The sequence below is a fragment of the Palaemon carinicauda genome, chromosome 22 (assembly GCF_036898095.1).
Source record: "Palaemon carinicauda isolate YSFRI2023 chromosome 22, ASM3689809v2, whole genome shotgun sequence".
In the NCBI taxonomy this organism is placed as follows: Eukaryota; Metazoa; Arthropoda; class Malacostraca; order Decapoda; family Palaemonidae; genus Palaemon; species Palaemon carinicauda.
Window position 1 is genome coordinate 52,397,896 of NC_090746.1, and position 21,326 is coordinate 52,419,221.

General features: G+C 43.0%; 1 pseudogene; it reads left to right on the forward strand.

Annotated features, from left to right (window-relative positions):
• Nucleotides 1–455: 455 nt before the first annotated feature.
• On the forward strand, nucleotides 456–15,457 carry LOC137615883 (uncharacterized; annotated as a pseudogene).
• Nucleotides 15,458–21,326: the final 5,869 nt, after the last annotated feature.

Genomic DNA, 21,326 nt, shown 5'->3' on the forward strand with positions numbered 1-21,326 from the left:
TTGACGAGGGATTTGACAACCCCCCGTCCTTAGAAGCCAGGAACAATGCTCGAGAGAAACTGCGCAGGTGGGTGCGCGGTTTCCAGAGAAACGCTGCCGGACCGTATCTCCCCAACGAGACGATGAGGGCCATCCTTTTTCCGAAAGCGACGGAAGATTCTGTGGTCCCCCAGGATCATATCCCATTAGTTCAAGTGCCCGTTGAATAGGACATAGAGACTATGCTTAGCAATTGTAGTCTAGACAAGGTGGAGAACTGCGCAGGTGGGTGCACGGTTTCCAGAAAAACGCTGCCGGACCGTATCTCCCCAATGAGAGGATGAGGGTCCATCCTTTTTCCGAAAGCGACGGCAGATTCTGTGGTCCCCCAGGATCAGATCCCATTAGTTCAAGTGCCCGTTGAACAGGACATAGAGACTACACTTAGCAAGTGTAGTCTAGACGAGGTGGAGAAGATGTCGGACGTGTCCGACGACACCGAGAGGACCCTCATGGGCGAGGATCCGGAGGAAGAAGAGGATCAGGTGGAATACCCTGATTCGGAGAGCGAGGCCGCTCCTCCACCTCCGGCAGCTCCTGTAGTGACGAGGAGCCAGTCCCCTCTACCTCCGCCGCACCGCAGCCCATGCTGCCTGCCACCGAAGATGCCATCCGGGTATTGGTGGCCTTGATGGACGAAAGGCTTAGTAAGCATTCCGCCCAGATTACCAGTCATTTCTTGGAATTGAGGCAACCGAAGATGATCTCGGTTAAGGATCTTCCTTCCTGCTCGGAGTCTAACCCCTGTAGGTACGCTAAGCATATGCCAATCACAACTGGCAAAATATTCATAAACGACAAACTAGGGTCTATCCTCCTGGAAGAGTGGAATTCTTCCCGAACATCGAGGCTTACCCGGACTGTTACGTCCGACTTAAGACCAAACTGGTCTCCAAGGAGGAGACTGAGCCTAAGGAGGTGATCGTGTTTGATCACTCAAAGGCCCAAGCTTTACTGGCAGATTGCCTGAAGTGCCGCAGGCTTTACCATTTCGAAAATGCCGGCTTTAAGCAAGAAGCACCCATCCTTTCTTGCTCCCTCTTCCGCATCCTTCCCCTTTGTGGAAAAAGCCTTCCATGCGGTCATGAAGGCGGTGGAGGAAGGAAAACCCTGTCCTACCCTGGAGGAGTGTAGGCCCCTCTCCCTCGCCCTTCCCCCCGACGTCAAGTTCTGGAAAGATATCCAGTACACCTTCACGGTTGGGAAGCTGGACCCTGACGTAGCTGGACGTCAGTTCAACGAGGACCTCCCGAAACTGAATGACCACCTTCTTCGTCGGGAGCAAGAGACCAAGGAGAGACTGGCTGCCTCCCTGTCTGACCAGATTCAGCTTGAGGTCATGGCTGGGGACGTTAGGGTCCCAGACCTCTTTATGGTTCTGGCAAAAACCCACCTTGTGACTGTGATGAAGGACCTGTACAGCTTCATCAGGTCCCGAAGAACCTGCAGAGAGTTCGTGTTTGTGGGGCAGTGAAACACGAACCCTGGAAACTCATCTCCTCCAACATCTGGGGTTAACATCTCTTTCCCTCTAACTTGGTGAAAGAGATCGTCGACAAGGCCGCCTCTGAGAATCGGAACCTTCTCAACAAATGGGGCATGTCGCGAAAAAGGAAATCCTCCCAGGATGACGGCCCTCAGCCTAAGAGGAAATCTTCCAAATCCTCCAAACCAAGACCCCAGCAGCGTCAACAAAAACACCAGTTTCCGGCTCCCGCTACTCCCCAAGTGGTCTCTCAACCGCAACAGACCTTTCAGTTGGTCCCCCAACCGGTGGTGTCACAATCACCGGCCTTTACCCCTGCCTACGAGCGTCAGTCAACTACATTTCGTCCCAGAGGTAGAGGCTCAGGTAGAGAATCCTCGCGCCGCCCCTCCAGGGGCAGAGGAGGAAGGGGAGCTAGCGGCCGAGGTGGCAAGTCCCCGGGAAACCAGAAGCAATGAAGTGCTTCTGGTGGGAGGAAGACTCCGCCACTTTCAGGATCGCTGGACCTTCGATCCTTGGGCACACAGCATCATCAAGAAGGGACTAGGTTGGAGCTGGATGCAACCACATTCAACCTTCCACCAATTCTTCCAGCCATCAACCCCCCTCCTGGAAGAAAATGTCCTAGAACTCTTGAACAAGAAGGTGATCAAGAGAGTAAAGTCCACCAGGTTCCAGGGAAGACTGTTTTGTGTTCCCAAGAAGGACTCAGACAAACTCAGAGTCATTCTGGACTTGTCCCCCCTCAACAAGTTCATTGTGAACCACAAATTCAAGATGCTGACTCTTCAACAAATAAGAGCCCTACTGCCTCGCAAGGCCTACACGGTCTCAATAGACCTGGCGGACGCCTACTGGCACATCCCGAGAATCTTCACTAAGCTAGCAGACACGATCGTCCACCAGCTACGCCTTCAGGGCGTCCAAGTGATGGCCTACCTCGACGACTGGCTAGTCTGGTCGACTTCGCCAGAAAAGTGTTTGAAAGCTTGCAGCAAAGTAACCCAGTTCCTGGAACATCTGGGTTTCAACATAAACACCAAGAAGTCTCGCCTCGCTCCAGCTCAGAAGTTCCAATGGTTAGGAATCCATTGGGACCTTCAGTCACACCGCCTTTCCATTCCATTAAAGAAAAGGAAAGAAATAGCAGGGTCTGTCAGAAGACTTCACAAATCCAAACGGATCTCCAGACGACAGCAAGAGCGAGTTCTCGGCTCACTACAGTTCGCCTCAGTGACAAACCCAGTGCTATGAGCACAGCTAAAGGATGCATCAGGAGTCTGGAGACGAGGCCCCTACCAAACAGGCTTTGCTCCCTGCTCAGGCCGTGGTCAGAAGCAAGGACCTTGAAAAGATCCATCCCTCTCCAACCTCCACCTCCGTCGCTCAACATCCACACGGACGCTTCTCTGGAAGGTTGGGGAGGCTACTCCCACCAACGACAGGTTCAAGGAACATGGTCTCCCCTATTCAAGACATTTCACATCAACATCTTGGAGGCCATGGCGGTTCTTCTCACCCTGAAGAAATTAGCCCCGCGTCCTTCGATACACATCCGTCTAACTTTGGACAGCTCGGTGGTAGTCAGATGTCTCAATCATCAGGGCTCGAGATCGCCGCCACCTAAATCAGGTGTTACTACCCATCTTCCGCCTGGCGGACAAGAAGAAGTGGGACCTGTCTGCAGTTCACCTACAAGGATTCCGCAACGTGACGGCAGACGCTCTATCAAGGACAAACCCCATAGAGTTGGAATGGTCCCTAGACGCAAGATCATTCTCCTTCATCTCTCGTCAAGTCCCGGAACTACAGATCAACCTCTTCGCGATGAGCGACAACAAGCAACTTCCTCTATATGTGGCCCCTTACGAGGACCCCAAAGCGGAAGCAGTGGACGCCATGTCCCTGGACTGATCCCTCTGCCGAGCCCAGTTCTCTCCCAACAGGTGCAGAAGTCTACTGTCTTCGCTTCATCAAAGAAAGTCAAGGACCTTCATCTCATGATTTTCTCTCCCTAGCCTTCATCTCATGATTTTCTCTCCCTAGCCGTGAGGAAAAGGTTCGGGATCTCGAAGAAAAGCTTAGATTTCCTAGAGGAATATAAAACAAAGTCTACCAGAAGACAATATGAATCATCCTGGAAGAAATGGGTATCCTTCGTCAAGGCAGAAAATCCTACGGAAATCTCCATAGATTTTTGCTTGTCCTTCTTTATTCACCTTCATGGACAAGGCTTGGCAGCTAACACGATTTCCACTTGCAAATCAGCCTTGACCAGACCACTCCTATACGCCTTCCAAATAGATTTATCCAACGAGATCTTTAATAAACTTTCGAAGGCGTGTGCTAGACTCTGTCCAGCACCTCCACTGAGACCCATCACCTGGTCCCTGGATAAGGTGCTTCATTTTGCCTCTAGCCTGGACAATGATTCCTGTCCTCTGAAGGACTTGACTTAGAAAGTAATCTTCCTTTTTGCTCTTGCCTCGTGAGCCAGAGTCAGTGAAATAGTGGCCTTATCAAGAGAAGAGGGCCAGATACAGTTCGCCGACACGGGGGAACTTACCCTCTTCCCTGACCCCACGTTTCTCGCTAAAAATGAACTTCCCATCAAAAGATGGGGCCCTTGGAGAATCTGCCCCCTGAAGGAAGATGTCTCTCTATGCCCAGTGGAGAGTCTTAAGGTCTATCTTCGAAGAACTTCTGACCTCGGTGGAGGACAGCTTTTCAAAGGAGAAACGTCGGGCAGCGACCTGTCATTAAAACAACTCAGAGCGAAAATCACCTACTTCATTCGCAGAGCGGATCCTGACAGTACACCCGCAGGTCACGATCGCAGGAAAGTCGCCTCTTCCCTAAATTTCTTCCAATGAATGGACTTTGAAAGCCTCCGATCCTTCACAGGCTGGAAGTCCCCCAGAGTGTTTTTCAAACACTATTCGAAGCAGGTGCAAGAAGTTAAGAGATTCGTGGTGGCAGCAGGTAGTGTGATGAAACCTGCTGTTTAGTGCTGCGTAGGACAGTAAGTTTTCTCGGGACTTTAACTCAAACGGGTGCCTGTGTTGACCCTAGTGCGTTACATACTGATTTCAAGGGACACTTAGTGTCACTAATGGACTGTCCTTTGCCAAGGTGAAACGACATAGATTCATACACGTGTGCCACATGTTCTCGAACATGAAGTGTATCTTGACTTAAAAGACTGACGTTCCTTGGGAACTAGTGATTACAGAAATGATTGTTTCCCTTTCAGATTCTGCACCACCAGCCTTTACCATATCTATGTCTATTATTGTATTTTATTATTGTACATAAATTTTCATATTTCCATGCAAATTTCAAATAAAATGTTTATTTTATTTACAACATGCGTCTCTTTCGCTCCTAATTCTATATGAAAAAATATTGCTGTTCGCGTTTTACTGAACCTATTCTAAAGTTATTATGATTAGTATTCCTACTATCTCTTATGTACTCACCTAATGGTATAAATTTGTTCCTACACAAATACTTACCCTTCTGCTCTGTCTTGAGACCGACACAATTTCTTACCCAGGTGAGTCTTTCTTCGTCAGATTACTTCGAGATGTTCCTCTTGTCCTACTAGGACCTTCCTCGCCAGGGGTGTGTTACGCCAGGGCATTGTAAGGCCTCTAGTAGTGACATTAAACGGAGATGTCACGGTCTCTTGGTCACCAGACCACGGAATGTTTATTCGGAGTACCAGGCACTTAAATTGGAAACAAATCCACGATACATTAATTCTCTGGTACACTTCCATCAGGACGACATGGCTTGAGCCCAAAAAACGGATTTTGAGCGAAGCGAAAAATCTATTTTTGGGTGAGATGGCCATGTCGTCCTGATGGACCCGCCCAACTGTTCCAGTTCAGCCTACTAGGCCCCTCCCTGCTGTACTGTATCGCGGAGGCTGGTAGTGAGCTAGAACGGAATTGAAGCGGGCGGACGTGACGTCACGCAGCTGCGAGTATCGTAACAGTGACGAAGGGAGAGTATCTTTGGAATGGCACCTCAGTTACCAGATCAGATCAGATTCAGGTTGAGGCTTTGCCTTTGCAACGGCGCCTCTGTGTCTTTTAGTTTTGTGTGTTCCTTATTTTCACTAGTTTTTCTCTTTTCATCCACATTTGTTGTAGTACTCTTTTCTTATTTTCAATATTTTCTTCACAAAAAAGGAATTTTCCAATTGTTTGTGCACTATCTTCTTCGTATGGTTGTTGGAGCTCAATTGCTTTTATTCTTATATCACTAAACTGTGGACAATATAACATAAAGTGGTTAGCATTTTCTTCTACATCACAGAATACACAGTTTATATTTCCATCTTGGTGTCTGTTTTTTATATTCAAGCCCAGTGAGTTTGTCCTTGCTCTGAATAATAAAATTGACGAAAATGTGTTGTCATACACTTCCTCCTCCTTGATTTCACTTTTCCAGTTTTTATACAAAATTAGACTCCCCTTGCACTCCATTTCACTCTTCCATTTGCTTGTGTCCCATTCTCTTGTTCTCTTCTTTATGTGCTCTTTCGTACATCTTTTGACTTCTGTCAACGCCATCCCACATTCCTCAGCATACTTCTTCACACGCATCCACCACTTCCTCTCTTTTTCTTCCATATCATTGACTATTGCTGTTAGTAAGTCCTTTTCTCCCTTATAAATGCTATTAAGGTACCTCAGCTTTCCATCCATTACCCTTGTTTTCATAGCAGATGCTCCTACATCCCCTCTCAAGGCTACAATTGCTGTATTCTTTACACCCCCTAACATCCTTCTATACACTCCATTCTCTATTATCTGCAATTTTTCTATTTCCGTTTCCGTTAAGTTAATTGCATTTGTTCCATATAATATAGAAGGTAGTGCTACACTTTTCCAGTATGTTTTCCCTATCAGTATCTTATTACAACTTTTTTTTATGATCGAATATGTAAGATTAGCTAGCTTTTGCGCCTTAACTATCATTTCACTTTTCTGTGTTTTGAACATATTCCTACTATCATCTACCTTGATACCTAGGTATTTAATATTGCTTACTACTCTTATTCCCTCTATATTATCTGGTTCCTCCTTCATATTATATATAAGTAGGCTACTTTTGTCTCTATTTATGTCTAAACCACACTGCTTTCCTATATCTATCACTTTCCTTATGTTCAATTCAGCATCCTCTATAATCTCAGCAAGCACTAGGACATCATCAGCAAAAAATAATACTACTAGCTTTATAATATCATTTTTAAAACCATTACCTTCCTTTTCTACTTGTTTTATAATTTGATAAGTAATTAATTTGAATAATGTTGTAGAGTCAGTAGAGCCTTGCTTTATTCCACTACTTACGCTCAATTTTTGTTCTACTCTTTCCCCGATGTCTAACGTACTCGAGTCTCCCACATATACTTCTGCTATAGAGTTAATTATGCTAGTATGTACTTTATATTGCTTTAATGTTTCTATCAGCGCTTACCTTTTTATGGAATTGAAAGCTTTTTTGAAACCTAAAGAGGCAACTATAAGTTTTTTCTTATATTTAAAAGATTTTTCGACCATGTACTGTAAGATGAGTATATTATCCTCAATCCTTCCTCCCTCTGTAAATCCCGCTTGACTATCCTCTATGGCATTATTGCTTTTTAAATGTCCTTCTATTTCATCTTTGATAAAATTCCTTTGCTGTTGGTTTGTTTTTCTTTTTTAACATTTTTGTTCTGGATTCTTTCCAGCTTTTGGGTTTTTCTTTGCTGGCTAGTTCCTTTTTGTAGCAGTTCACTAGCGTATTCTTACATATATCACTTATCATCATTGCTTTGTAATAGTCTGGCTTTAGTCCATCTGGCCCAGCTGCTTTACCTTTCTTTAGGCATTTTAGGCATTTTTCTAATTTTCGTAGGTCCAAATTGGACTTGCTAGCAAATAAATACCATAGTAAAAACCATTAATAAATAATGATAATAAAATTGGTCATAAAGCGTAAGGGATATAACCTAGATGACAGAGTACCAGATGGGCAAAATTAACTTGAAAAACTACCGAAGCGAACAATACCCAAAATGGCTGCCGATACCGAGGCAGGCCAACCGCTTCCAAAACTAAAATCCACAATACTGGAAAAAGAACAAATGCCCGGTACTGAAATAAACTGTCAAAACAAACTATGGTACTTAACATTGGTAAAGGTGAAGTAGCAACGTCAGTCATGTTGAATTAACGACAATCACTTGCGAAAAACACTGAGCAAAACACTTATCGACTTTGCGGGCAAGTCCAAAACAGAAGGATGACCTAGAGAGCGCGAGTAGTAGGTGTCGGTGGGGTAGCCCAACTGTATTCTCTAGGGCCTGTCACGGCCCTCCCCTTTGATGAAGGGATTATCTAAATGGAAGACAGCCTGTGAATAGTGGTTTTCACACGCCCTTGTTAAATACACGACACCCACAAGGTGATCGCGCGAGGGTAGTAACCTCTGCATTCCATGCTTTTATCTTTCTCTAGTATATTTGGAAGATTTATATTAGAAAAGTGTAAAGAAGGACCCTTTTCACCGGCCATCACAGATTGACCCAGAAATAGATTTTTCTTTCGTCAAAATCCTTTTATTCATTTCAGCGGCAGGCATGGGTTTAATTTTTCCTTTAACATTTAGTACAGCATCGTAATACTCCCTTAGATGTTCTGGTATACTATATTCATTTACTACTATAATGTCGTTTTCTCTTCTCAAATTATCCAGGTATTCACTCTCCTTCTCCTCATTCCAGATCTCTGTTATTCTATTTTCATGTGTATTGTAGACTGTTTTCCAAAATTTTACTAATTCTTCTTTAGCCTCTTCATCTGATAGTTTATTTCCTCTATCTCCATATAATTGTATTGCCTCGCTTTTTATTTCTTTGCTATTTCTTAATATATTTTCCCATAGTTTATTGTTTTTATCAGCTCTTATCTCCCTGCTCTTCTTTTTATCATATAACGTTATGCTATCTTTCACCAGAATAGTACATGTACCATAATTAGGGTATACATGGCAACCTTGCATACAATATCTATCAGTTTTTTTTTTAAATGGTTAAAGAATGATGAAACTGTTAATTTGTAAATGACCAAGCAATCAAACGTGTCACAGATGCGACCAACATATCCAAAACGACTTTGTTTCAGATTTGCAAGGAAAATTGATTGAAAGTTATTAAGCATACTGATAACATTATAAAGGAAGACATGAAAAATGACGGCTGTATTAGCTAATTCATTGAATATTTTGTGATAGAACTAACTTCATGGGACGAAGAGTCACCATAACCTCGTTTGCTAACTGAACCTTTGTTGTAAAAACTTTTTTTTTCCATTAACTGAATAAATTAAAAAACAATACAATCACCAATGTAAATATACTATATAAACCTAATTAATTAAATCCTTTTATGATCATGTTGAATGAAAAACAAATCTCTTTTAATTTGCTCAATTTAATTTTGTTAAATAGTATTTAATTTTGCAAAAAAAAAAAAATATGTGGCTTTATTTTCTGTATTTTGAATTAAAATTATATAAATTTTTCGTTATCATACTCTTCTACAAAAGCTTAGTTGATTGATTTTGATCCCCGCCCCCCTAATTTATTTCTATAGAATATCATATCAATAGTTTCTGGGCTCAACCTGTGCCGGCCAGTGAAATGCTCCTTTAGCACCATTTCTAAGGTAAATAACTGCTATAATATTACCAGAGAAAAAAATGCATAGGAATGCTAGGTTGAACTAGCTCGCTCACCTATTGGTGTCGGTATAAACTGGGGCGTAATATAATCAGAGGTCTCGCACCATTTAGACATTTCCTCTTCAGAATCCCTCAATAGGGAGGTGCCGTTCAACAACTGCCGCACAGGCCAGTACTACCAACTCTACCCATGCTTGCCCAACACTCCTTTCATAGCACCCGATACGCGTTCATCTTTGTTGTGTTTGACTCAGTGTTTTTTGGTAATTTCTCCCTTTCTACGCATCGATGTCGGAATCCCAAGTTACTCCATCGAAGTTAAGTACTATATCCATGAGTTTTAAGCGTGAATGGGCAGTGTAGCCTTTGTTTTATTAATTCAGAGTGATTTATTCTTAACCGTTCGTGGTTCCCCGGCTCGCTGCCCCTTCTCGCTAGTTTGTTCGTTATTTACTTTCGTCATTGTTATTCGTTCGAACTTTTTGGAGATTTTTACCTTTACACCGATTATATGCTTACAACTTTAGCGTATCATTATTATTATAAGCTATGGTATCAGTGTTACGTATCAGTTAAGGCTTTCAGTTATGTTGGTATGCTTGCCTTGTGCATGTTAGTGGATAGCGTTCCCTCGGGGAACTGTTTTGCTATTTTATTCTTAGGAGCATTTCACTGACTTATTTACGTTCCACATAGTTTTACGTTTTGGTTCGAGTGGGACTCTCGCGTAGCCCTTTTATTTTGTGTTACTGTTCGGTATCTACCCGCTTCAGTAGTAAGGTTGGTATCCCTGTTTTCCATCTTCCGAGATGACGTCATGCTTCCTTCCTTGCCGCTCGCTTGCGTCCCTCTCTCGCCATATTAATTTTGCATGCCTAGCCTTTTACGTGATTACGCTTTTATTAATTATTAAGTATATATAGCAGTTACATATTGATTATTATTGTCACACTCCATTATGATCATATTTTTGGGATTTTACCATGTTTGTGTTGAGGGGATCTCCAGTTGGTAGCCCTGTCTACCACCACCTGTTCACGTGATTCCCCTGTACCCCTCCACCCCTCCCAGAGCGCATCTCTCCTCTTGTTCAATGGTTGTTGGTTATGACAATACGGGCCAAGTATGCTTGTTCCTCAGTCTTCCCTCATCATTCCGACATATTGAGGATCGAGATTATCTCACGGGGTACTACATAGTCTCATTCATCCCGGGCGGTTCTCGTCTCCCCCCTCCCGTCGTCTCGATTGGCCATCAGTCGGGGGAGGGGGAAGGCCGGGACCGCCGGGGACTATATCACGTGCCCTATCCATGAGATTGGGCAGTATACCTAATGCTTTCTCGGTATGGCTTTTGATTTTAGCTTAAATGGAATTAAGAATGAGACCTTATCTATATTTTAGGAGTGTCCCCATCATACGGTACCTCCTGCCATTATCGTTCGTAGTAGGACCTATTATTAACCTACAATTATAGCATTCTACATGAATCATTACCTTCATCCCGGTACGTCCGGTAGTCTCGTTGGTGGATCCCTTGGCTCCTCCAGCATTCTCCCACCGTTACCCTCCCGTCATCAGACATTGTGGCCTCCGGGCTTACAATTCTGCCGGATCTGATGACACTGACAGAGATTATGATTCCTACACTCCCTACGGGAGCCCTATACTCTCACGGACGTTAATGTATAAGATCATAATAATCGGAGTTCTTTATTATATGTATTTCAAGGATGTAACTTTAAGTTTACTCTAAGTTTACTTTAAGTTTACTTTAAGTATTTCTATTCCCGGTCCCCGGGACTGTTATTTAATATTATTCAATCCCTTATTTATACATCCTTTTCTCATCCCTGGCTCTTCCGGGTTCCTCTTGGAATAGTCTAAGGTTCTCTGCATGTTTAGTCTAAGACTATGCATTTTGCTTTAATTTCAAGGTCCGGACCCTCCGGGGTCCCTTCTAGAGATCTTAATTAGGTGTTCATAGACTATTCCTTTTAAGGTGGTCCGCTGTCAGATGACAGCCTGCGCGGCCGTCCTTCAACAGCCCTGCGGACATGAGGTCTGTAGATCTCACGCCAACTGCGGTGTCCAAATGGATGACCTTATAGTTTGGCACCCCAACAACTGCCTTGTCTGTTACGACCTTGTCACCACCCTCTCTTCGGAATCAGCGAGTCCTCTATAGGTCATTTTTCTACTTGCATTCATCTTGCTTTATATAATGAACCTTTGGTTATCATTTCTCTCGAGCTCCGTCTCCCGGGTTTGCTAACCATATCCCTGCTCTTTCAGAGTTCTCAAGCAGCTAAGACCACAGCAAGAGCCACCTTGAAAGTTTGGGTAGGCAGCTTCGCCTGTAACGTCAAGGCCAAGCAGCCTTACGTTCTTTCTGAAGAATACTGCAACCTGATTTATCCCAACGCGAAATCTTCTGCAGCAGTGCCTAAAGAAGTGGCAGCCCCTATTATTTCCGACATTGCAGCAACCCTTGGCCTTGCTCTTGATCAGGATACTGACCCCGGTGATGACCCCGACCCCATAGAGGACAATGTTGCAGCTCTAAATTTCGACTTAGAACCTATGGTTTTAGACGAACCGGAGCCAGGTAAGGAGGTAGGTGAGGCAGGTGGGTCCGGCACTAAGATCCCTCTTCTTAGCCCCTCTTTTTCTTCGTCATCTAATACTTCTTCCTTTCTAGGTTTTGATGCGAACCGTGAATCTATCCCAAGATCACACCCGGTTCCTCCCAAGGTTAAGTCTCAGAAGAGACCCTTAGTTAGGACTCGCAAGAATCCTAAACTACCCAAAACGACCAAGTCAAAAAAGGCTTCCCTCCCCGGAGCCCCAAGTGGCTCAGCTAGCACCTCCTCTACTTCTCAGGACCCGGGAGTGCAGCCAACTTCCTCAGTTGCCCCGGCAAACTTCGACCCGGTGGCTCTCACTAATATGATGACTCAGATTAGCACGATGCTATCTGCCGTTACCAACAGACAGACTGGACACTTTAGAAGGAGGACTGCCTCAACAACAGCAGTTCCTCATCCCGGACGCCTCAAAACTCCCGCCTTTCACTAAAAATAACCCGTGGAAAATGGCGCTCCACTCCCCTTTCACTGACGGGATGTTGACTATTGAAGGCTTCGGAACCCGGCCCATCGAAGACTTTGAGTTCTTCCCTCCCGGCCTTCAATTCCCCTTCCCCGGCTTCGCCCGGCTGACAGAAGAAGCTCTTGTCCGGCTAGATAAGGTCCCTAAGGAGACCATTATCTAACCAAAAGAACAGGCTCAGTCTGTTTGGGTTAGAACCCTGAACGAGTGGGGTAGCACGAACACCATGCTAACTCCCCACAAGAGCACTTACACTATGTTTCTTGTGGACGAGCAAACCCCTACTCCTTGCGTCACCAAAATGGTGGACTTAGCTCTTCAGGCAGTGGCCGAAGACAAACCTTTGCCCCATCTTCGGGAGACAGACCCTACATCTCTTCTGCTCCCATCGGATAACGAATGTTGGCTTAACATCCAGTCAACCCTTACCTCTGGCAAATTATCCGCTGATTGTGTGTCAACGCAATTTAGCGAACGTCTTCCAAGACTTCCCGAAACCTTAATTCGACTCGAGTTCGAGTCCCGGTCTAGATTTGGCAGGAGCCTAAACATCGCGATGATGTCAGAGATGCTTTCCCTCAACTTTGAGGAGGAACACGTCTTTAAGGTCTTGACAAAGGCCACCTTACAATCCTTGTTATCGGATTGCTATGACTTCTTGGTAGCCAAAAGACGTTGCCGTAGGCATATTTTGTCAGAGGCTACTATCCGCCATGAGCCTAATAAGCTCATTAAAGCCTCCGCTTGGGATTCGGACCTGTTCCCGGAGGACATGGTCAATTCGGTGTTGAGCGAAGCTGCCAGGGTTAACCAGAGCCTCAAGGTCCGTTGGGGTCTCACTCCCAAACGGAAATTCGAACAGTCAAACGTTCAATCCCGGGGCAGGAAAAAGCTACGTCCTTATAGTTCTGCACAGTTCCGCCAGCAGAATAGCAGTTCTCCCCAGTTCCGCCAACCTCTCCAGGTAGTCCAACCGATCCCGGTTGCTCAGACTATCCAACCCTCCACCTCCAAACCTCAGCCCCAAGAGGAATATGTTCTCATCCCTAAAAGCCAGATGGCTTCAAGTACGTTCACCTCACCGGCTTACAACCCTACCTATGAGTTCCGGGGTGCCTCTCAAGGATACCAGCGAGGCAGGGGCCATGGATCAAGAGGTTCCTTTCAGAACAGAGGCATGGGGAGATATTTCTCCCGTGGAAAGGGATCACGCGGAGGCCGTGGTGGAAAATCCTCCAACTACTGAGAATCTTCAGGTAGGAGGGAGACTTTATGCATTCAGGAGTCGCTGGAGGTTCAGTCCTTGGGCCTTCAGCATAATTTCCAAGGGCATGGGGTGGAGTTGGATAAAAGAGCCTCCTCCACCGACCAAATTCCACCAACTCCCGACACCGGATCTGACTCTGTTTACCCAAGATCTATTGCAGAACAACGCAATCAAAGAAACAAAGCATCTGAAGTTTCAAGGTCGCTTATTCAGCGTCCCGAAGAAAGACTCAGACAACCGAAGAGTCATCCTAGATCTTTCCCGGCTAAACTTGTTCATTCAATGCGACAAGTTTCACATGCTTACCGTCTCGCAGGTACGGACCTTACTTCCCCGTGGGGCCGTCACCACCTCCATCGATCTTACAGATGCTTACTATCACGTTCCAATAGCGAGACATTTCCGCCCATTCCTAGGATTCAGACTAGGCAACAAGGCTTACACGTTCAAAGTGATGCCTTTCGGGGTCAACATCGCGCCCAGAATTTTCACGAAACTGGCGGAATCAGTAATTCAAGAACTTCGAACCCAAGGGGTCCAAGTCGTCACATATCTGGACGACTGGCTCATCTGGTCAGACAACGTCAAGGATTGTCTCAGAGCGACAAACAAAGTGATTCAGTATCTTCAGTCTCTGGGATTCCAAATCAATTTCAAAAAGTCCCGCCTAACTCCGGAAACCAAGTTTCAGTGGCTGGGATTACAGTGGGACCTACGCTCTCACACCCTATGTCCTCCCAGATCCAAGAGAATAGAGATTGCGAAGAATGCCAAACGCTTTCTCAGGGAAAAGATAACATCCAGAAGGAACCAAGAAAAAATCCTAGGATCCCTACAATTCGCTTCAGTGACAGACCTTCTACTGAAAGCGAAACTGAAGGACATAAACCGGGTTTGGCGCTCCAGAGCGAACAACAAATTTCGAGACAAGAAAACCCGTCTTCCTCCCATTCTTCGGAAGAGGCTTCTTCCATGGACAACCACCAAGAGCCTATCGAAATCAGTTCCGTTACAGTACCCTCCTCCAAAGATAGTCATCCACACGGATGCCTCCCTATCAGGTTGGGGAGGTTATTCCCAACACAGGAAGGTTCAGGGCCTTTGGTCCACAATGTTCCAACAGTTCCATATAAATGTCCTAGAAGCCATGGCGGTCTTACTAACTTTAAAACGTCTTTCCCCGGCCAAGAAGCAACACCTGAGACTAGTTCTCAACAACGAAGTCATAGTCTGTTGCCTAAACAGAGGAGGCTCCAAGTCAAGCACCATCAACCATGTGATGGTAGCGATCTTTTCCCTAGCAGCCTCAAACCAATGGCACCTATCAGCTGTCCATCTGGCTGGAGTTCGGAACGTTGTGGCAGACGCACTCTCAAGGACGACCCCGTTGGAGTCAGAATGGTCACTAGATCGAAAATCGTTTCGGTGGATCCTCTCCCAGGTCCCGGACCTCCAGGTAGATCTCTTCGCGACGGAGTCCAACCACAAACTATAATGTTATGTGGCTCCCAACCTGGACCCTCGGGCTTACGCCATAGATGCCATGTCTCAGAACTGGAACACCTGGGAAAGGATTTATCTTTTCCCACCGGTGAACCTATTAATGAAGTCGCTGGACAAACTTCGAACCTTCAAAGGTCAAGTAGCCCTGGTAGCCCCCAATTGGCCCAAGAGCAATTGGTTTCCTCTTTTACTGGAACTGAGTCTCCGCCCTCGCCAGATTCCCAACCCGACTTTGACTCAAATAGTACAAACGCGCACTGTGTTTGCTTCCTCAAACATTCAGAACGCCCTAACTTTATGGACTTCATGAAGTTTGCGGCTTAAAAAGGGGCTAACATAGATCCCCAGAATACTTTATTCTTAGAATCAGATAAGAGAGACTCCACTCTTCGTCAATATGACTCAGCAGTCAAAAAACTAGCAAAGTTTTTGAAGGATTCTAATGTTGTCTTTATGACATTAAACCTAACGGTTATCTTTTTCAGAACCTTGTTTGAGTCAGGTTTGGCAGCTAACACTATTACTACCATCAAGTCTGCCTTGAAGAAAATTTTCCTGGTCGGGTTTAATATAGATCTAACAGACTCATTGCTAGCTTCAATTCCAAGAGCCTGTGCCAGACTGAAACCATCCATTCGTCCTAGCTCGGTTTCCTGGTTTCTCAATGATGTTCTTAAACTGGCGTCAGAAACCATCAACGACTCATGTGAGTATATACCTCTGCTCAGAAAAACTCTATATCTTATGAGTTTAGCATCCAGCGCTAGAATTTCGGAATTAGCTGCCTTGTCAAGAGATCCAGGCCACATTGAGTTCCTTCCATCAGGAGAAGTTCTCCTCTCCCCAGACAAAGTCTTCTTGGCCAAAAATGAAGATCCTCAGAACAGATGGTCCTCCTGGAAAATTATTCCACTCCCTCAGGATCCTTCCCTGTGTCCTGTCACCACTCTAAAGTCCTTTCTATCGAGGACTTCCTATAAGACCTCAGGGCCCTTGTTTGTTAGAGATCAGGGAGGGACTATAACTTTAAAAGGGATCAGGCAACAGATTTTGTATTTTATCAAACAGGCTAATCCTGAGTCTTTCCCTCAGGTCCATGACATAAGGGCGGTAGCAACCTCAATAAATTTTTTCCATCACATGAACTTTGCAGATCTTACTAAATATACCGGATGGAAATCTCCGTCAGTGTTCAGACGGCACTATCTTAACCCTGGATAGGTACGCTCCTCGGACACCCCTTTAAGGGTATACTCGGACGCGAACGACCCCGACGCCAAAAAAAATTCTTGAAAAATCAGTTTTTGCAGTAACCTCTTTTTTTCTTTTGCCAAAAAAACTTCAAAGAATGCTTAAAACAACTGTAAAGATAAATACTACTCATCTGCAGAAAAACTATTTATTATAGATATTTTAAAAAATTAAGTAGGAAAAAAAAAGACCTGACATAAAAATTCATAAAAAAAAAGTTTATACATATATACACAAATCCTTTTAGGAATTGATTCTTGAATGTTTAGGACACATCTTGATGTATTTTGGATGAAGTCAGACCCATGGAGGTGAAGATCTGAAATGAGAAAAAAAGGGTAACTTTTTTTGGCCAAAAAAATTTGTCCAAATTTCATGAATTTTTTTGGGTACCCAAATGAAATAGGAAGTGGCTAATTTTTTTAGGGAATAAACATATGTTATCCTAAAATAGAAATATGTAAAAAAATCTTCATTATTTTGTAAATTACATTTATATCAGGGGCCATATCTAAAGGTAATTTTTTGAGTACTTAGAAATTTCGTAAAAAAATACATATATTTAATATATAATATGATATTTATGCAGGTAAAAATATACCAAAATATCACAAATTCTATAGGGAACAAGAATATATATAGATAGGGCAACTTACGCTTCGGATATGTCCACAAAATGGCCGCCAACCACACTGACTCAGACTCCCTAATCTGCCACTTGAAATGTAGGAAGGGTATGTCAATTTCAAGGTGTTATTTACTAATCTAATTATTATTGGATATGCATAAAAATTGTATGGTGGGTTGCTGGATAATTGTCGATTATTTTACGACTATAAAATTAAAATTCTGACCCCAAAAATTTTTTTGAAGGGAAATAAAATCGAAAAAAAAAAACAAAAATGTGAAACAATATAATATTTTAGCTAAAAAAATTTGATGATATTCAATCAAAAAAGAAGTAAACAAAATTTTCCGACAAATAAACATCTAGAGGAATCATTACTCTGTGATAGTTCCTTAGTACGTAGTAATTTTGAAAGAAATGGGAAAAAACGAAAAAATGGCAATCACCGGAAAATCGAACACATACCTATATATACGCCATATCTGGCTAAAAAAAAGATAGGCATGGGTAGCCAGATCATCTAGAAACACTTTCCAACACTATAAAAATATAAGTTTTGCGACACTACTTGCCAATTCCTTACGGTAACATGACTAAGCAAAAAAATGCAAAACAAATAAAAAGGGGCACTCGCGGAAAAATGGCTAACATTCTAATATACGGCATTTCAGAAAAAAAAAATTCAGCCACGTGCTAGGCAAACCATCAAGGCACATTTTCCGACAAATAAACATCTAAATGAATCATTACTCTGTGATAGTTCCTTAGTACGTAGTAATTTTGAAAGAAATGGGAAAAAATGAAAAAATGGCAATCACAGGAAAATCGAACACATACCTATATATACGCCATATCTGGCTAAAAAAAAAGATAGGCTTGGGTAGCCAGATCATCTAGAAACACTTTCCAACACTATAAAATTATAAGTTTTGCGACACTAATTGCCAATTCCTTACGGTAACATGACTAAGCAAAAAAATGCAAAACAAATAAAAAGGGACACTCGCGGAAAAATGGCCATTCTAATATACGGCATTTCAGAAAAAAAAAATTTCAGCCACGTGCTAGGCAAACCATCAAAGCACATTTTACGACAAATAAACATATAAATGAATCATTACTCTGTGATAGTTCCTTAGTAGCCTACGTAGTAATTTTGAAAGAAATGGGAAAAAACAAAAAAATGGCAATCACAGGAAAATCGAACACATACTTATATATACGCCATATCTGGCTAAAAAAAAATAGGCATGGGTAGCCAGATCATCTAGAAATACTTTCCAACACTATAAAAATATAAGTTTTGCGACACTACTTGCCAATTCCCTACGGTAACATGACTAAGCAAAAAAATGCAAAACAAATAAAAAGGTGCACTCGCGGAAAAATGCCCAACATTCTAATATACGGCATCTCAGATAAAAAAAAAGACATGCACGTGTTAGCCCAACCATCAAGGCACACTTTCTAACACATAAACATGAAAAAAAAATCAATAATATACGGTAATTCCTTACTACGTAAATATTTTTACAAATATTGAAAAAAAACAGAAATTGGCAACCGCAGTTAAATACCCAATATACCAATAACTACGTCGTATCTGACAAAAACAAAGTCACGCATGGGTAGCCAGATCATCTAGACACACTTTCCAACACTAAAAAAGCAAAAGTTTTACGACACTATTTGGCAATATCTTACGGAAAAATGACTTGGCAAAAAAATGAAAAAAAAATGAAAAAGGGGCACTCGCGGTAAAATGCCCAACATTCTAATATACGGCATCTCAGATAAAAAAAAAGACATGCACGTGTTAGACCAACCATCAAGGCACACTTTCTAACACATAAACATGAAAAAAAAAAATGAATAATATACGGCAATTCCTTACTACGTAAAAATTTTTACAAATATTGAAAAAAAACAGAAATTGGCAACCGCAGTTAAATACCCAATATACCAATAACTACGTCGTATCTGACAAAAACAAAGTCACGCATGGGTAGCCAGATCATCTAGACACACTTTCCAACACTAAACAAGCAAAAGTTTTACGACACTATTTGGCAATATCTTACGGAAAAATGACTTGGCAAATAAATGAAAAAAAATGAAAAAGGGGCACTCGCGGTAAAATGGTCCTCGTGGTGATGAACGACATTTTAACTAAAAAAAAATCATGCACATGGTAGCCAAACAATCCACCAAGACTTTCCACAACTGATAACCTATACAAGTTGCACCATTCTACGACAATTTCATAATACGTAATAACTTTGATAATTATGCAAATTACCTTAGAAGGGTAAACTCGGTCGCGCTCGACCCCGACGCGTCTCGGAAATCGGGGAAGGAGTACAGCTACAGCAATGCACATCTGGACACTACTAGAGCGTGTAGGGGAGACACCTCCTGCAGGTCGATCACCCACAAATTCAGTCACGGGGGTGAGTCACGTGAGAAGAACCTCTTTTTTTTTTGACGCTCGGGGTCGCGTACGACCCATCGTACCTATCCAGGGTTAAACATCTAGAGGCCCTTAAACTCGCTACCGTAGCCGCAGGGAGCGTGGTATCCCCCGAACAAATTAATTCCTAATTAATTCCTAAATTTACTATGTCTTGCCATCTTCTTCCTCTTACCTGCCTCACTTACAGTTCCTACCTGAGTTCAGTTTGTTATGTCACACCCAAGGGTGTCCCCATGTCTTAGGATATTGTTTATCTCTATTACTAATTATCAAATTTACATTTTGTCCTGCGAACTGTATTCCTTTTATATCCAGTTTTATATGGTATTATCTAAGATGTTCTGATCTCTGATCATAATTTTGATTATCAAGTTAGTTTTACATTTTGCCATCCCTTCCTGGGATATTATACCTTGTCAGTTTTTGATGTTATGAGAAGACTATCGTCTACTACTACAACTCTTGATTAAACTACTGTTATGTTATTTTGATTTTAAATCGTTCCCACATATATACTGAAGTTTGGGTTCGTTTCTCTTGTACTATTTCACTGGCCGGCACAGGTTGAGCCCAGAAAAGGGATTTTGACGGAGAAAAAATCTATTTCTGGGCGAGAAACCTGTGCCGCCCAGTGAACCCACCCTGGTTGTCCCTCCCTGATCAGACCCCAAACTTGGGGTGCTATGGGGAGTGTTGGGCAAGCATGGGTAGAGTTGGTAGTACTGGCCTGTGCGGCAGGAGTTGTTGAACGGCACCTCACTATTGAGGGATTCTGAAGAGGAAATGTCTAAATGGTGCGAGACCTCTGATTATATTACGCCCCAGTTTATACCGACACCAATAGGTGAGCGAGCTAGTTCAACCTAGCATTCCTATGCATTTTTTTCTCTGGTAATATTATAGCAGTTATTTACCTTAGAAATGGTGCTAAAGGAGCATTTCACTGGGCGGCACAGGTCTCTCGCCCAGAAATAGATTTTTCCTCCGTCAAAATCCCTTTTTTAGTACCAATTTAATGATGGCCAAGTTACTATAATTGGGCTACTGTTGAAGCAACTGCCGCTACTTTTGACGCTTTGCACCGCGGTTTGGATGTCAAGTTATTCGGCAACCCTGTGCACAGATCCACTCTTTGGCCATTCGTCCGGAAGCTGTTGTGGCTGTCTGACCTACTTGGCCGACTGGCCAGTGAGTGGATCTGTGCACCTCTGGCAGTATTCTAGACGTTTCATGTTAGCTGTGACCATATTATGGAATGAACTTACTGATCAGGTAGCTGCATAGGTGAACTTCAGAAGTTTATATTTGCACCAAATGTTTTTATGTTTAATAGAACGATGTCTTTCTTCATAGCTCTACTTTAACGTTGTTAATGATCTCAAGATATTTTAAAGTCATTATTCATTACTTCTCACATAGTTTATTTATTTCCTTTCATTGTGGGGCTACTTTTCTATGTTGGAGCCCTTGGGCTTATAGCATCCTGCTTCTCCAACTAGGGTTGTAGTGTAGCTAGTAATAATATTAATAACAATAGTTTCTAGTGGTGATTGTTCTAAATAGGTAGGTCTTTTAGATAGGAGCTCCAAAACTAGTATAGATCATCCAGAAAGTATCTAACAATATACTGGAAGACAAAGAATTAGGGATGTGTGTGACTGTTTTGTGTGTAAAAAACGGATTTTGAGAGAAGCGAAAAATCTATTTTTGGGTGAGATGGCCATGTCGTCCTGATGGAAGGTTCCTTCAGTAGCTTCCTTTGGATATATATGACTACCATAATATTCCCAGAGAATTAAACTAAAGGTTTTCACAGAATTCTAACTT